The following is an 18,214-nucleotide window of genomic DNA, read 5'->3' as shown; positions in this document are numbered from 1 at the left end:
CCTCACAGAGATATAGGTTCCTATATCTCACCATACACACACATATAAACCTAGCAGCCACCCCTATGGCAGGCCCTATCAATCCTGAGGGCAGGGTGCATGGTTTACAATGTGAGGGGGTGCCTCTGCGTGAGCAGGGCCCCTCTGCAGCTACCAGAGTCGATTCTCTATGGCCGTTTGTGGATGCGGTTAAACCATGTACTCTTAAGTGCATTAAAATGCTAACTTTGGAATGACTGCATCAAAACAGGTCGTGTTTGGTGTCAAACAACTTGGAATCATCACCCACATCAGTCCATGATGTGGGAGCATGATCCCACCCTTCTAGAGGGGACGACATGCAAAACGATAGAAATCCTGTAGAGCCCTGGCATCACAAAATGGATGCCACCAGCACAGACACTGGGCTGCCCTCCTGCTGCTGACTGAAACTCGCAGTGGAGGAAGCCCAACAAAAGGCATCCTGTCACAGGGAGGTGTCACCACCTCCCAGACAGGATTTTGTGTATTGGAGCTGGGTGGGTGCACTCCTAGAGTGCTTTGAAGTCCTGCACTGGGGGAGCAGTAGGCTCCTCTGTGCATTTGCCAACTCAAACCGGTTCAGGGGCTACCTGTCCCTGCTCTGGCACGAAACTGGACAAAGGGAAGTGGGTCTAACCACTCCCTACCCTGACCCTCCTAGAGGAGTGGTCATAGAGCTAGTACCTCCCCTATCTTCACTATAAGATAGCAAACTTTGCCATTGCAAATCAGATAACCCTGGACGACGCTCTACAAAGAAGAATCCTGGCCCTTTGACGTTCCACTACCTTTGGAAGACAGAAGAATCTCCCTTGGAGTCAAGGAGTGACTCCCCTGCTTGGCAGGCACCAAAAACCTTAATCAACGGTTGCAAACTTTCCCGCTCCCGCCGGAGTTCGAAGTCCCTGCTGCCCCGGAAGTGGATTTCCTGACTTCTCGATGGCCATTGGGAGTCCCCAGCAAAGCTGTGGCGAGTGGACCCTCACGAGTGACGAGGAACAGCAATACCCAGGGACTGTGCACTATTGTCGAGTGCAATCCCTTCACTATGTTCTACGAACTTGTGCTTTGGACCATTTGTGGCCCAAGCCTCCAAAAGGTTTTACAGCGAAAATCAGAGGCCTACCCCGTCCCGAGTGACCGTGGGCTCCTGGTGAAGCATTTCCAAAAGAGGCGTCTTCTCGATCACTTGCCCGTTGGCTAATGGGTCCTCCGAAGACTTTCCTATCGACTCAAAGGGCTCCCCTGGTTGCTCCAGGCCTGCCGTCACTTACCCTCGCTGGGTAAGTCCCTCAGACCTTGCTGGTCTGCATCATCGACTTTCTTCAGTTCACACGAGACTTGCAGTTGCCAAGGCTTGTTGGCTCCAATCCGGTTGCCGACACCGCAGTCAGCTGCAGACGTCGTGGGACACTCCGAATCCAGCTGCTGGTCATTTTCAATCCCTCCTGGACCTCGTGAGCGAAGAGTCAAAACACCATCGACGACCTGAAATCACCCGACATCTGTGGTCATCCATCTTCCTGGCCACCGGTCACTGGCAAGTGACCTTGAACACTGTCCCTTCAATTTTCAGGTCTTCAGCATCTCGAATCCACCCTTGGATTCCACCGGACACTTCTTCAGTCGACGCAAGCAGCAAGTCTTCTTTAGTCTCCATAGAAAACAGCGACCCGACACCAAAAGTCACCTATGCACCCGGCTTCCCTGGGTGAGGTAACTCGTGTACTCCGGTGCCCTAGTGTGTGTTGGCCCTCGAAGTACTTACCTTGTAAGTGGCTTGCTTGTAGACTTCCTCGAAGTACCCTAGAACTTTAAAAATCAAACCGCGACTTGCACCATTATAATCAATAGGGAACCCGCGGCTGTGTTCACACACTGCACGCGTCTCCCGTGGGCCTGTTACTTACCTGCTAACACTGCAGCAGTGAAGCCCCAGCGATTCCCCAGGCCCTAGGCCTTGTCATTTTGCAAGTCAACATTCTTATACCATTTTGTTAGTATATGGTCTGGTACGCCCCTAGGGCTCCAGCCATATTTGTGCTTAATTTATTGTGAAACGTTGACAATTGAATGTGTATCTGGTTTCTAATCTCATAAAGAGATTAGTAGAGTATGTCTAGTAATAAATACATATATATTTGATATATATATACCGGTGTGGTGTCCTTTCATTTGGTAATTCAAGAGATTATAAGGTAAAACAAGCTGCTTAACATTCCTCTGAGACTTAGCCTGAAGGCTGCTCTCCACAGCTACCACTAGGATAGCTTTCTTTAAAAGGTTGTCTTAAACCTATCTACCATAAGAGTCGAATTGGACAGGTGCAAGGTGGCCACTATAACTAGTGACCAGCATATGCCAGGCCAACTTCTCACAACGTTTCACTGATGCACTCGGCACACTGTGGCGCAATCTGGAATTGTAAGTACTGTCTCGGGTCTGTGCCAGGCGCACGCAGTCAAGGTTTTTTTTTTTATCATTCAGTGCCAGCCTCCTCCATTTGGAACACCCACCCTATGAAATTTTAAATTGCTCTGCCTCTAGGCTGGAAATGAGAAAGGTGGTCAATACTGTCCCATCTGGCTAGGATGCATTTAGACCAGGGCCAAGAGACCCTTCAGAACATAGCAGCTCTTTAGCAATATAGAGTCATTCAAAACGTAGCTCCATATACCATATAGTGTGTACGTAGGAGTACATATTTGAGAGTCCCACCTACTAGCAGACTACTGCACACTGCTTGAGAAATGTCAAAACATAGGCCACGGTCATGAACCCAAAGAGCAGCGAGTACACGGAGTGCGTCTCAAGCAGTCCTGGGCATACGAGGACGTTCCTTCCCGTGGTGAATTTATTGTCCTTAATGGGCGCACAAAAATAAGTGAGGCCTGAGGCATTCCGGGCATGTAATTATGTAAAGAGCTGGAAAAACTGCACATCATTCACCACAGGAGGATTGCCGCTTTCAGTACTTTGAATAATGAATTCAAGTAAAAACGAGGTATCTATTGAACGCTCTCGCGCTCCACTTGTCCTCCTGGAACGCCCTTAAAATGCAAGAGTGCCGTGCCTTTCAGATACTGAGAAGCGAGCCTTTAGAGGGGACAGAGCCTCTTCGGACTGACATGAACCCAATCTGTCAACAGGCTGCAGCCCGAGTCTGGAGGGCAGGTAATGAGCAGCGGCCACAACAGAAAAGGGCCGGAAGTGGAACGTCCTGCTCCCACACGGCTTTAAACACCGATAAATAATGCACGGGTAAAAGGGCTGCAACGAAGATAGCGAGCTGCTATAAATAGAGCATGCATCAAAGATAAGGAAGGGGGGGGGGGGGGGGGATGCCGCGCGGGAATGCTGCCGCATAACATCCACCTCCGGGTATCTGACAAACGGCTGCTGCGCCCCTTCCAAACTCGCTTCCCAAAGAAGGTAAAAACCTTAACAGCCATTCACCCGGCGCCCTGCCTCGTTGGGGGATCTGCGGGTCCTTCCAAGTATTTGCTGGTTCACTGTAAAAGCGCTCTGTTTTTAAGTTTAAACCAAAATCTCCAGAATTCGGCTCAATGCCGTGAGAGTGCTACCAGTAAAACACTTCGAATTGTAAACATTTAAGGAGCGGACTAGAAAAATACTGAAAGGCAAATGTTTTCATAAAGTAGGCAATTTACGGAGAATCTGAAAATGACGTGGTAGACCTATGGGTAAAGCAAGCAGCGAATAAGTAAGCAAGCAAAAGAGAACAACAAGAAAGCCAAACTGCAGACGGCCAAAGTGGCTGACGGTGAAACCTAAAAATCGGACATACATTTTAACTTCTAATAAAAGGAACACAGTGAAATACTAGGCCGTGTTTTAGGACAACAGCCGATTCCTAAAGTGGACTTAACGAGATATACTTGCTGAGAATTTAGATGAACTCTCTGACATTTCGCTAACTCGTTTATTCATTTAAAAAAAAAAAAAAAAATTTAAACAGAGGAAGTGTTTTGTCACTTTTTCATCGTTTTCTCCCCACATTTTCTTCACGAAATTTGCATTTTTCTGGCTAGGGACAACAGCTTGTCTGCATTTCCCAGTCTATTTTCAGCTCCATTTGATTAGCACATTCTGAAATATGTGCGAACGTCAATGCAAATTGTGATAGGATTTTGCTTGTGGAGGCAGGAGATGGCTAACTGAGGGCAATCATAATAAAATGTAAGTAATTACTAAAGCAAGCATTGGTGAATGAATGAATGAAATTGCATTTGTATAGCGCTTAGCTACCCTGAGGCCTCCTAGCGCTTTGCGGAGCGGAGAGACATGAAAAGAGAGGCTCATGTTAGTGTGCTGAGAGAAAGAGGTGTGTCTTAAGCAGTTTCCGGAAGGCCGACAGATCAGGTTCTACCCGAAGAGTGGGGGGGGAGGGCGTTCCAGAGGTTGGAGGCATTCAGAGAGAACGAGCGTCCACCCCACCTAGATCTTCGGAGTGGCAAGAAAAGCAGAACTGGAACGAAGAGTCCTAGAGGGATAATAGGGGGTGACCAAGGACTGAATAATGGGAGAGCCGGTTTTCCAGATAGCTTTGTGGGCCAGGCACATAGCTTTGAAATGGATCCTGGCTTAGATGGGCAGCCAGTGGAGGTACCTCAAAGCAGGTTTTGCGGTTTGTCTACGGGGAATCTGGAGCAATTGGCGCGCTGCACAGTTTTGGATTACTTGAAGTCTGTGGAGAGTAGACTGAGGGGCACCTAGATATAGTGCGTTCCCGTAATCCAGGCGGGACAGAATTAGGGCCTGAACCATAATCCTCCTAGCCTGAAAAGGGAGCAGAGGAAGGATTTTCCTAAGCATCCGCATCAGGCCAAAGCAAGTAGCAGAGAGCTTGGTGGCCTGATGGTTGAAGCAGAGGGAGCTGTCAAGCCAAATGCCAAGGCTTTTAATCTGTTGCTTAGGGATGGGCATGGGGCCAAGACAGGTCGGCCAAATGAGTGATGAGGTGGGTGATGGAGTTTTACCCAAGAACATAAGTTCAGTCTTGTCCCCATTTAGCTTGAGATGGGAACGGTCCATCCAATGGGCTACCGCCTCTAGGCAGGAACCTAGAGCGCAGGAAGAGCCCTCAGGGTGGTTTAATGCCGCCACCAGTTGGGTGTCGTCTGCGTAGGTAATGATTTTTATACTGCATGGGAGGACTATCTCAGCTAGTGGTGCCATATAGGCATTAACCCCTTCGATGCTGCGCAGATTCCGCCGCTGTGCTGACGGAATCTTGCGCGGGTGTGCTCATGACGGAATGGTTCCGTCATGAGCACAGCTCAACCGTGGGTCATGACGGAACCATTCCGTCATGAGCACCGAAGGGGTTAAAAAGCGTGGGGCTCAGGGACGAACCCTGTGGAACCCCACAGCTGAGTGGCCATCGGTTGGATGTAGTGGTCCCCTCAAACACTTGGAAGAATCGATCCTTTAAGAAGGACTGAAACCAAGTGAGTGCCATCTTTCCCACTCCCATATCTGCCAGTCGCTCGAGCAGGATGTTATGGTTAACAGTGTCAAAGGAGGCACTGAGGACTAGCAGGATGATAGCTGCCGAGCCACCGTGGTCCAAAAGTCTTCTGGCTTCTTCAGTCACCGCTAGCAGGGCCGTCTCTGTGCCTAACTGAGGGCGGAACCCTGTTTGAGAGACATGAAGCAGGTTGTTAGCTTCCAAGTAGTGGACTAATGTGGAGTTGATATGTTTTTCAATAAGTTTGCTCAGCCAAGGGAGGAGAGAGATGGGGTGGTAGTTAACCATATTGGAATGATCGAGGTTGGTTTTTTTTTTAGGAGGGCTCTAACCTGAGCACATTTCCAGGCCCGGGGTACTGTGCGGGTTGTGAAGGAAGAGTTTAATAGGTCTAGGATAACTGGGCCAATTGTATTGAATACGAGTGAGAGGTGTTGTGAAGGGGCGGGGTCCGTAGGGGAACCAGAAGTTACTCTGGACAGAAGAATGTCCAGGGAGTTTGCATTAAGTAGGGGGAATTCTCCTAGAAAGCTCTTTGTTTTAGCTTCTGTGCAAGGGACGATGGGTTCCGGCACATAAGGAGAAAAGGGCAAACATATCAGATGAATTTTATGATGGAAAAGCCAATACATCCGCCTTTCAGTCCAATTGGCTTTTCTAATGATTTTAGCCACGGGGCACATCAAGGTTAAAGAAAATTTTAAACATTTTATTTAAAAAGCTTTTTGAGCAGTGCTTTATTTTGCTTTTCTATTACTGATAGCTGTTGGATCAGTAATTAAAAAGATAAAACAAAATAATTTTCTTTATGCGGGTGGGGTAAGCAACACTGGAAGGGGGGGGGGGGGGTCGAGTGGATGGGGTGTAAGAAGCAACAGAAGCAGGTATGGAAGATCAAACCGGTAAAAGAACATGGAGCTGATGGGGAGAAAGCACACAGGTGAAAAGGTAACGACGGGGAAGTGGGGAAGAAGCACACGGGCGAGAGAGGAACACAGATAGCAGCAGAGGCAGGAGAGAAGCACACAAGGGAGACATCCGAAACACACAGGGATTCAGAGTGCTTAAACGAAAAGAGAAAAAAGTAGCACCTGAAAAGGGGAGCAGCAGAATGAAATAGTAATGTATTCATGCTCCAGAGGTGGGACATACACAAGAAGAGAAAGGAAAGCCTACACATGAAGAAGCAAGTTAATGAGTGACAAAGAAGCCAACCAATGGTAAGCAATGGGCGTCTCTAAGGCACTCTAAGATAACAATGGGTCTTGCAACAGACAACACGTGCAGTCTTCAGTAAGACCTAAAATGTCTGTATACATGTAATTACCATAGCTTGTTCAATAAGAAACAGGGCTGTGGGGTAACCCCCGCATTAGCAAGGAAAAGAAGGATAGTTTGCCATAGTGAGGAGCTTAGACAAAGTTGGACGATGTTCTACTTTTAAGAAATGAGGAATCACTTTATTTGTGCAACTTCTGTGCAAGACAATAACTTTTGCAGTTGCAACAACAACTATGGAACTGTATCACACCTAATGTGTCCCAAACATAGATTGTAATGTCATTTTGTCTTTCAACCAGTCACATGGTTTCCCAGCACTAGAGAAAACTTCTCCATCAGGAGGCAGAGATGGGCACTGCAGAGGCATCAAGTGGCCAAAAAGTAGATTAAGAGACTCTAGGCAATCTCAGGCATAATTTGGATGCCCATACCTTATTCCTGCACTGTGCAGTCCTTGATGATTATATACAAGCCTCCACATGTACAACTTTAGGACATCAGTTATATAAATGTAGAATTAAACTTCAACCATTTTGATTAGCTGTGTGTGCTCCATGAACTGGAGGCGATGAAGCAACTGTGAAATACTCTAACATGCTTGGTTAATGCTCTTGACGCTAAAGCATTCTCTGGGGAATATCTCAAATTTGGGCGCAGAAGTAGGAGCAAAGCAATTGGATTCTATGTCAAGACCTGGAGGCGAGGATTATGCTGTGCTTTCTTAGTTTTATTTACTCAGCAGCCATGTTAACAGTAAACAGCAACACAAAAAACTTCATTTCCCATGAACAGTAGGGAAGAAATTGAAGTCCAACAAGAACAGTTCAGCAACCAATCAGGAACCATCATCTAGTACAACCAGTCTTGTCCCTTGCCAGCAGACCTCTTTCTTCGCTGCTAGCAGCCACGGCAGTAAAGTTTGGGACTCCAGTCCCTTTTGTTAGGTCTCGCCTGATCCAGAGCATGCGCTGGTCTGGCCGAGACATTTAGTAGCTGCTTTTGAAAGTGCTACCAAAGCGGCCACCAGCTTACTGTCATGTGCACAAGCGCGCGCACTGCTGCGTGCGCATTCCTAGTGTGCTTTAGCGAGTCATCGCGATCACTTTCGCTTTCAGAGTGATCGCGATCACTTTCGCTTTCACGGCCGCGCGGCGTTACTTTTACTGCCGCGCGGCCAATGCAAGTACTGCTTCTGTTTTTTAGCAGTGTACTTCCCCTTTCTATCTCTGCCATTTTTTTATTTTTATTTGCAGGACATCATAAGTGTGTTGTATTTTTAGGTTGTCTTGTTCTTGGTTTTGCTCAATGTGCTAAACCTTTCCCTGCTTGTTTTAGTGTTTGTTCCCTTGTACCTTTCATCCTCTCCCCTTATTAGTAAAACATAACTGCTGCAGGCCACAGGTTGTGCCGCTTTAACAATTTCAGAATACATAAATGGCTCACACTATCACTATTTAATAATGACTTGTTTAGTTTGTAATAAAGTGCTTTTATAGTACTTGTTTCGTGATTTATAGGATGTCTTGGGCATGATTCAAATGTTTTCAGTAAAAAAAAAAAAAGTGTCTTTTAAATTGGTTTATTTGCACGAATTCGGGTTGGTTAGCACATTCTAGTGTGAAAATAATTTTCTATTGTCAAGCGCTTTTGTTTTCTTGTTTGGCTCCTGCTATTCCGCTTCCACCCGTAGATATACATTTCTTCATACATCTTCACACTCCTCACGAAAGGAAAAACACCATACACCCGATTTCGGCAGATCTAATGCGGGTGCTTTATTTATAAATCCTGGTACAAGGCAGGTCGCCACAGTACCCAACCCGTTTCGGTTTCTTTGAAACGAGCCTTGTCCACGGGTGGGCATCATTTTCCCCAGCCTTCCCTTTATGGTCTGTAAAGCAACATAAATAGAAGACTCTATTTATACCTCAATCTTTTCCCCATGGTCATCTCATGATTGAAGTGTGCATTGTAAACTTGCATTATTTGCTCCAAGTCCATGATTGTGATATACTTTCCCAATATGAAGTTCATATCTGTTATAATTACCAAATATCACAATACATCAGTAGCTGATGCAAACTTGAGTAATCCCCATGTGCCTTTGAGATTTCACTTAGTTTCACTTGGACTTTTCGTTTCTTTGTGTCGTCCTGGCAATGATGTTCACTTATTTGAGCGCCTTGTCTCCGGAAACTGAAGGTAAGAGAAACAATGTCTCTTCTTAGGTCCCTTGCCCACTGCTGCTGCTAATGTCGATTCAGTTACAACTTAATACCGTTCTTCGCCCGAAGGACTTGATTATGGTTAGGAATATTTCATCATCACTCGGTTGCTGTGGGCATGTTGGGCTCTTAGTTTCTTAATATCAAAACACAGCTTCTCTGTTATAGGGAGCCTACTGACACTAGCAGGGCGATCTCGGCGGGCGGGCGTTGACACCCGCTCATTAGAACTAGCTTCCTTGAAACATGAACTTAGTTGCCTATATTTCTTACAGATATTAATCCATCAGTGCTGCCTTTTTGCCTGAAAGTCTCATGCAAATAGTGTGGGTCATTCATGGTCACCCTACATTTACTTACCACCCCCCTTGCTTGTGTGCGCTTGTTTGTTGAAACTCTTGCATGCCTCTGCCCCTCTTTGGAAAAAACTGCTCTAGACTTCCTCTCCCATTCAGTGGCCTAAAAAGCTGCTCCCATACTTCAAGATTATTTTTCTCAAATGATGACTAGAAGGTGAAGTGGGGTGTGCTTTATATGATGTCGAACTCACAGACTATATGGAATGGCAAGAACAAGTGACTCAACTTCCACCCTTGCATTACAGTTTGCCAAATGGTCGATGTTGATTTTTTTTTTGTTGTCTAGATGTGCAATCCAAACAAGCATTGGCATAGCCAATAGGTCTCGCGTTTGGGACCTTGTAAGTATTTAGTTATGCAGCACAATATCCTTTGTGCAACAACATCAACTGTTGCATGGCTAAGCACTTATAAGGCGAGACCTATTGGCTATTCCAATGCTGGTTTACTTTATCTACGAGTGTTTGCCTTGCAAGGCTGGTTTCTTGGCATTTTCCTATTTGCTCTTCTCTTAAAAGGGAGGTGGTGGGTTTCCAGCTCAGGATTCACGGCCGCGATAACGTCACTCTGCTCCTTCGTGGCCGCTCTGATTGCTAGGAGTCCCTCAGGGGTTTGCAGGGCCTTGGTGCGCGGCAGCCTTCCAGCCACTAGAGTGCGCGTACCTCAGCGCATCTCAGCACAACACTCCCAGTCTCGATGGCCTGCCGTGGAGCAGAGCGCACGCCAGTTAAAGCATTTCCTGAGCGCCTCTGCACGTGGCCAGTGGTTTCAATTTCCCGGTCCCTCCTGCCTTGAGCCTGAACACCCTGCGGGGTAAGACTCATCAGGAGCGTGATCTCCTGCTTTGTGGCAGACGGCCCAAGCCACGGTGTAAAGCCCATGTCAGGCGCAGGGCGGGAGTCGGCCAAGGCTTAGTGTAAGGGCCTAGAGTTGTTTCCTGGCCTAGTTGGTGTTTTGCCCCAGAGGGGTTGTCTGGTAAGGGGTCAATTGTCATCCTCATTAGCCCCTATAGAGGGCCTACTATTACCCCTAATAACCCTTGCATGTGTCCTGCTTCACTCAAAGGGGCTCCGTCCCCAACCAACCGCAACCCTCTTACCTGGTGGGTGGCCACTAAGATACCTTCTGCTCCTCCCGCTATTTACCTCCACTTACCTGCAGCAACAGGTGCTGCTCCCAGAAGCTTACCCATACTTACCTGTAACTCCAGGGGTATAAAAGAATTCGGAGAGCACTATGAGGAGGAGGGTGTGGAGTACTTCCCGGTCACGGATGATTTCTGTGACGCAGTGGATGCCTCCATTATTCAAGCGGTCTCAAATGCAATAGCCCCTCTGGAGAAGAGATCATTGGAGATGGCACAGCAGTGTCTACAATCCCTCGCCCAGAGGGAAGACCACCCGGGGCCCTGGGCCCCTGAACCTCCAGAGCAGGCTCCCGCCTCCCACATTGAGTACCCGTGAAAGCATCCACATGATGCAGGGGAGGGGACCTGGATGCCTTCAACAGACTGAAGAAGGTTCCTCGGCGCTGGGGCTCTCCCACCACCCCCTTAACTCCAAACCTGACACCCAGCCCCTCAAAACCCAGTTACCGATCCCTCCCTCATCCGATGCATCTCATACTGTTTCAGACAGAGATGTGAAGCAGAGTAGATCATGGAGACCGGCGTCCAACCCTCCCTCGGGGTCACAGGCCTCGGGAGAGGGCCCTTCGGGTTCCCAGTGAGACCTACTGGACCCAGACGACCTGATGCATTCCTGCACCTCTGAGTGGACCCCATGTGACAAGGTGGCCAAATATGTGGCCAGGAGACTTAGAAAGCCCATGGACCAGGAGGTCCGTAACTGCCTTAGGGTGGAGTGTCCTGGTCCATATTTGGACTGCAAAGTGGCCCCGACGCCAGAGATTGATGCGCACATGGCCACTTTCTTGGCCAAATATAATCAAGGACCCAAAGAAGGGCATTGACTCGTGGCGGTCGTGCAAAGAAAAACTGCTGGATGTCACTGGCCCCCTGGTGAAGATATTCAACATTGCGGAAGACACCAAGGCCTCAGGGGCTCTGAATCCACTCCGATGTTCTTTCCAGCTGAGCCCTGCGGGCCATCATATTTTTGGGGGCATGGTCGTTGTTGATAAATCTCTATCGGGATTGAAAAAGTATCACTGTCCAATGTATATAGACACCTTCCATCCGCCAACAATTCAATCACTCAAGGTTTGGCGGATCGGCCACTCGTTAAACATGAATTTAAGGTCTTAACATATTAGGTTGGACCGTGTGAAACTACTAATGGAAGGTGTCTATATACATTGGACAGTGATACTTTTTCAATCCCTATAGAGATTTACAGGGAGAACTATTGCACTAACAACAAGAACTGTCTTGTGAGAGCGCGTCGATTGATTTATTGCAAGACGTGACTGTTTGATCTATTTGGGCCCAGTTGTTTTGCTGAAAAAGACGAAGCATGTGTTGGCTGGCAAGTTGCATGCTGGAAAAAAGTTTTTTTCATCTATAACTTTAATAAAGACTGCTGAAGAGCAAAGAAGATAGTCTTACTTTTTTGGATTACTGTCTGAAGTGATCTCATTGAAGGATGACTCAATGACGAGGATATATACATATATGTTTAAAGTATACTAATAACAGTTTACGGTGTGCTGTATATGCCCATATGTTTTTGTAAAATTTGGTTGCACATCTAGGTGTGCCATTAACGCCTTTTGGTAGTAGGTGTTTTGGGCCATTCAAGCACTCGTATAGAAATAGCTTAAGGTACAATAAGGATTCTTCTTTATACTCTTTATCTTATTAGTATAAGATGTTTGGTTATTGAGTGAAGGTGCGGACATTTCCCTTGTAGGGAACACTACTGCCTGTTTTGTTTAGGTTTACTGTTAACATGGCTGCTGAGTTATTAAAACAAAGAAAGGAGATCATAATCCTCTGCTCAGAAACTTTCTGCTACGATACTTGGGACATTTTTATTCAAACTAAGATACACTCATTAAAATGAATGGGAGTTAATAAAGCTTGCCCAGGAGAATAAAGAAAAGAAAGGGGTAAGAAGAGCAGCTTATCATCAATAAGACAGTATATACTGCGTATTTAAACCAAATCTACCATTTTTTTGCTATGAAATCAACGAGGTATCAAACATAGCAAACAGGTTTTAAACATGGGAAAGGCACTATTTATGGATGTGAGAGATCTACTCACCCCCTGTTTTGTCAACTTCGTTCCTTGATTGTCAAGCTCTGTGTGACAGGATCGAAGGCTAGGATTATGCTTAACTTTCTCCACTTTATTAACAATTAGCCATTTTAAAGAACTGGTAAAAACTAACATTCCCATGAACCATAGGGAATGGAATAGAGATTTGAACAATAGAGTAAGTAGTCCATGTACAGAGTGTCCACAGGAATCCACTAATCACAGGGCCTCCGACACCTCATTGTCCTCTATCAGCCTCTACTCCTCCTCTTTCTTCGCTGCTTGCAGCCAGATAAGTGCCTTCCTTTTTTCTCTCAGAGAATGTTTCTGCTTTACTTGGGTTTGAAACGGTTATGGAATCTGTTTATTGTACTGTTATCTTTCACAGATAGCTGGATGGTAATGTCATTCTCATGACTGCGAGTATTGGCACCTTTATCCTGTGGTATTGCCTACACTGTTTTGTCACTGAGATAGTCACGATGACTGGCGTTCGCATGAACGCGCTAGCGGTTCTTCCCTTTCACCGCTGCGCGTTCGTCTGAAGGTCTTTTCACTTTTGTTTGTTCCGGACTGGCTTTGTTTTCCAAGCACGCCAGTTACTCGGGCCGGCTTGTTTACAGCCATGGGAGCTTCATCTCCCTAACGCTGGCTCGCGGTCCGCACCTCCGGCTGCTAGGGGGAGCCTGTGTGCCCTCGTCCGGCGCTCTAACGGGATTTCGCGTATTCCTTATCCGTCGAGCAGCGGCGCGATGGAGCCTTGATCTGCCTCTTATGCCGGCGTGGTCTGTACTCTGCCATTAGGCAGGAATTTCTGTTTGGTGCACGCCCCTTCTCACGCCAGTTTTCCCGGGTCAGTAGTCTGCCATTAGGCAGCTGGGATTGCCTTCAAGGGGTCTGCATTAGGCCTTTTTCTCTACGCTCCTGGGGAGTCTGTTACGGTGGAATTTTAGGATTCCAGAGGCTTATTTCTGAGGCGGACTGCCCGTCAATACTTTCCTTGCACCTGGGCTGTTGGGCCCTGGGCTGTTGCCCTATTTAAACGCAGGCTCTGCTTGCCCAAAGTGTAGGCTGACATCTAGCCCCCCATATCTGACCTACAGGTCTCTTGAATTGCCCACTTACCTGGTGAAGGTTTTTTTTTGCCTGGTGTCATGGATTCCCATCAGGAGACTTACCAGGATTACCAGTGGGAGGAGGAGCCCCTTAATGCCCTACCTTGGGAGGATTCCTTCTACGACACACTGGACGATTCCGTCCACACTCGACGCAGAGGCAATGGCGCCGTTAGAGGATTGCCTGACTCGTAAAATTGATCAGGCTTGTGAGCTATTGGCCAAAGCTGCGCTGTTTGCGCCAAACCCTACACCAGGGGATGCCATGACTGATGCTCAGCCACCACCTTCTAAGCGGCCCAAGACTCGGGTGTCGACGCAGATGCGTTCAGTCGCCTTAAGCAGGCATTCCTGGCCAGTTCTCAGCCTCCCACAACCCCTGCTGTAGCAACATCTGCTCCCCATGGGGCGGATGTTAAGGACGGTGTGGATGATCAAGGGGATGCCGATGATGACGCCGGCCCCTCTCGCCCAGCTCGCCCGACCCCAGGGCTCTGGTGACCAAAACCTATGTGCAGATATGTTGGACCCCGATGACATCCTATACCCTCATTCATCGGACTGGGCCCTTTCAGAAAAGGTAGCCCAATATGTGGCCAGCCGTATTCGGCGGCCTTTGGAGCTGGGAGCTCATAACTGCCTCCGGGCGGAGTGCCCTTGCCCTTCACTGGAGGGGAAGGTGGCGGCCACCTCAGATATAGATCCCCGCATGGCCTCCTTCTTACAGAAGTGTGTGAAAAAACCAAAAAAAAGAGTATAGACAGGTCTTAGCGGGCTTGCCAAGACAAGCTGTTTGATGCATTGGGCCCTACCACAAAAATTTTGGACATGGCCGAGGAGGAAAAATCCTCAGGTTCCCCGATTTTCCCTGATCACCTATCCTCTTGGGCGCAGAGGGTTGTGGTTTTCCTCGGAAATGCTAACTGCACCCTGTCTACTGAGCGGCGGAGGTCCCTCCTCATTAAGATAGACCCCAAACTTGGGGGATCTCGCCAACTCGGAGGTGGGCCCGGTCACCCAGGGCGGCCTGTTTGGGGAACCTTTCATCAGGGAGCTGGGGCGGTTTGTCAACATGTTAAAGTTGTTAGAGAAAGCCCAGTCTTCGATTAAGAGAGTGTTTCACCCTCGGGTTTTCCGCGGGGCCGGACGAGGTAGGGGCCACTCATCTGGCCGCCCTTATAACAAAAGGGGACAAGGCTCCAACCAATGCCGTTACAAAGACCAGGCGAGATTTGGGAACTTCTACCCAACAAGAGGCCAGCGTGACAAAAGTCGAGGCGGCAGAGGCAGTGGAGCCTCCAACTCTTTCAGTGAGTGTTCTCCCTTCTACCCGCCTGGTGCTTTTTTCCAGGCTTGGACTTCCATCACAGGGGATGCCTGGGTGTTGCAGACGGTACAGGGATTCCACATAGAGTTGCAAGGGGATCTGTTGCAGCCAGTCCGCCCGAGGCCCCTCTGTTTTTCATCGGCAGACGCAGCATTGGTAGATCTCGAGGTGAGCTCCCTCTTAGAAAAAAGGGCTATTGCGGAAACCTTCCCTCATCCCAGAGGGTTTATCAGCAACCTCTTCCTGGTGGACAAGCCAGATGGGGGCCAACGGCCCGTAATCAATCTTCGGGAATTCAACGAGTGGCTTGTGTATCGCCACTTCAAGATGGAAGGGATCCATCTTCTCCGCGATATTCTTCGACCCAACAACTGGATGGCGCGTCTCGACCTCAAAGACGCCTACTTGGCAATTCCCATTTTTCCGCCTCACAGGCGTTTCCTTCAGTTTTTGTGGAGGGACAAGACTTTCGAGTTCACCACTTTCCCGTTCGGCCTGTTGTCGGCCCCTAGGTGCTTTACCAAGGTCCTCCGAACAGTCATGGAGCGCCTTAGGGCGTCGGGAGTTCACCTCATCGTCTACCTCGGCGATATTCTTCTGATGGCACAGTGCCCCAGAACCTTGGCGGCTCAGCTCCAGCCAGCGGTGAACCTTCTGTAAGGTTTGGGATTCGTGATCAACGAAACCAAGTTCACCTCGGTGCCTGCGCAGAAGGTCATCATTTTGTGTTTCCTGATTGACTCGGTAGCATCCTCCCACAGCCTTCCCCCCCCCCCCCCGCAAGCTGACAAAAATTCATCACGAGATTCGGAGGACCCTGACTCAGTCAAAAACGTCCCTCTGGCAATTGGCGCGCATTGTCAGTCTGCTCTCTGCATCAATCCAAGCCATCTTCCCGGGCCCCTTGCACTACCGGGCCCACCAGCGCCTCAAGGCAATGCATCTTCGCCATGGCTTTTCTCACTAGCAAAAAGTACCGCTGTCCGAGGATGCCAGGGAATAACTTCGGTGGTGGCTTGCCAACATGGAGGCTTGGAACGGGAGAGCGATCTTTGGCTCCACACCGGACATAGTTATCGAATCAGACGCCAGCAGATCCGGCTGGGGCGCGAGGTGTGGAGAGTTCACCACGGGCGGTGTGTGGTCTCCTTGAGAACAAAAGTATCATATCAACTGTCTGGAGCTCTTAGCGGGCTCTTTCGCAATCCAGTGCTGGACCAGGGACTCGATTCGATCCTATGTCCTCCTCAATATGGACAACGTATCGGCGGTCTGCTACATAAACCATCTGGGCGGCGCGAGATCGAAGGCCCTCTCGGACCTAGCGACGCACCTTTGGCAATACTGCCTGGACCATCAGGTCTCTGTCACAGCGGACTACCTTCCCGGACAGGACAATCAGGTGGCGGACTTCCACTCTCGCCATCTTCATGATGGGACTCTTTGGAAGCTGCACCCAGGGTTGTTCTCGGATCTTCAGAGCGTCTGGGGCCCCTTCTCAGTGGATCTGTTCGCCTTCCGCCTGGATCACCAGCTTCCCCACTCCTTCAGCTGGAGACTGGATCCCTTGGCAGAAAAGACAAATGAGTTTCTGCAGGACTGGCAGAACGAAACAGGCTACGCCTTTCCCCCGTTGGCCATGATAACAAGAGTCTCAGCCCAAGTTCGCCGACAAGGAGCGACCTTGGTGCTGGTCACCGCAGTTTGGAGGTCGCAAGTGTGGTTTCCAGTTCTGCTGGAACTTTCTTGGGACTCTCCAATCTCACTCCCCTGCTTTCTAGCCCTCCTGCTCAATCCGGACAAGGATCCTCACCCGTTCATGGAGGATTACCGGGGACGTTGGGCGGTCCCGGTCCCTTCGGGAGCAGTACAACTAAGCGGTATCGGTCCACTTGGACAGGGTGGTACCGTTTGTGTTTGCGACGGGGTTTCAATCCCATGGCAACAGATGTGACTGCCGTTCAAAATTTTTGGGCTGGCCTTGCGGAAGAAGGTTTAGCTTATTGCACAGTCAATACCTTCCGTTCAGCGATCTCGGCAGGACAAGCCATGGTGGACGGCTCCCCCGTCGGGGAGCATCCGCTGGTTTGTAGGTTGTTACGAGGCATTCGCCTTTCCTTACCACCGAGGTACTCTGTCCTTTGGGATGTAAATCAAGTCCTGAACTTGTTCCTTTCCTGGCAGCCAAATAGATTCCTTTCCCGCAAGAAGCTTTTGCCGAAGTTAGCCATGCTCATGTGCCTGGTCTCCTGCAGGAGAGTGTTGGATGTACGGGCACTGGACGTGTCTGGGAGAATTTTTTCCCCTTTGGAGGTTACGTTCACAATCCATAGGCGGAATAAAACGACCACGAGGACAATTTCCTACCCTGCCTTCTCGTATTCTTCTAAACTCTGCGTGGTATCTTGCCTTAAGGCTTACGAGGAAATGTCGGAGGAATGCCGGGTGAGCGGCAGCTGCTTATTGCCCTTAAGAAGCCTCACAAAGCTGTTTCTTCCCCAACAATAGCCCGCTGGGTCCGCTGGTTGATGCAAGAAGCGGGCATCGACCTCTGGGTTTTTGGCGCCCACTGGGCTAGAGGGGCAATGGCCTTGAAAGTGTTTGCCCTGGGAGCTCGTCTGAAAGACATTCTGAATGCTGCAGATTGGTCCTCAGACTCTACTTTGAAGCGGTTTTATTTCAAACCAGTGATTAATATGGCTCACTTGGTGGTGAGTAAGCTTTAAATGAGCATAATCCTCGCCTCCGTTCCTGACGGAAAGTTTCAATTCTATTAAGGACTCGGAGGCGAGGATTATCCCACTCAGGGTACAACTATGTGTAACTGCCCACCCTCGTATCAGGGAAAGTAAAGTGAATCATACTTGGTTTTGTACCAGTTGTAGTTTGTGCTGAAATTTACCTTTGTCATTCCCCCTACAGGGCTAATCCTAAATCACGGCTAATTATATTTCTTACTTCACGCAGGGGACTCCAACAAACTGGATTCCTGAGGCGTTCAGGCTGGCTGTTCAAGAGCATCGAAAGACGGGGAGTAGAGGCTGACAGAGGACTATGAGGTGTCGGAGACCCTGTGATTGGTGGATTCCCGTGGACACTCTGTACATGGACTACTTACTCTATTGTTCAAAACAATATTCCATTCCCTATGGTTCATGGGAATGCTTGTTTTTAC

The 18,214-nt window shown here is 48.7% G+C and overlaps 1 protein-coding gene across 3 annotated transcripts in view; it reads right to left on the bottom strand.

Moving 5' to 3' along the window:
- The window catches only part of R3HDM2 (R3H domain containing 2), a 761,481-nt gene that overhangs the window by 617,084 nt on the left and 126,183 nt on the right, over positions 1-18,214 (bottom strand). The window lies entirely within an intron of this gene.

The sequence above is a fragment of the Triturus cristatus genome, chromosome 4_1 (genome assembly GCF_964204655.1).
Source record: "Triturus cristatus chromosome 4_1, aTriCri1.1, whole genome shotgun sequence".
In the NCBI taxonomy this organism is placed as follows: Eukaryota; Metazoa; Chordata; class Amphibia; order Caudata; family Salamandridae; genus Triturus; species Triturus cristatus.
The sequence above is the reverse complement of the archived record's forward strand: the minus strand, read 5'-3'. Positions and strand labels throughout refer to the sequence as shown.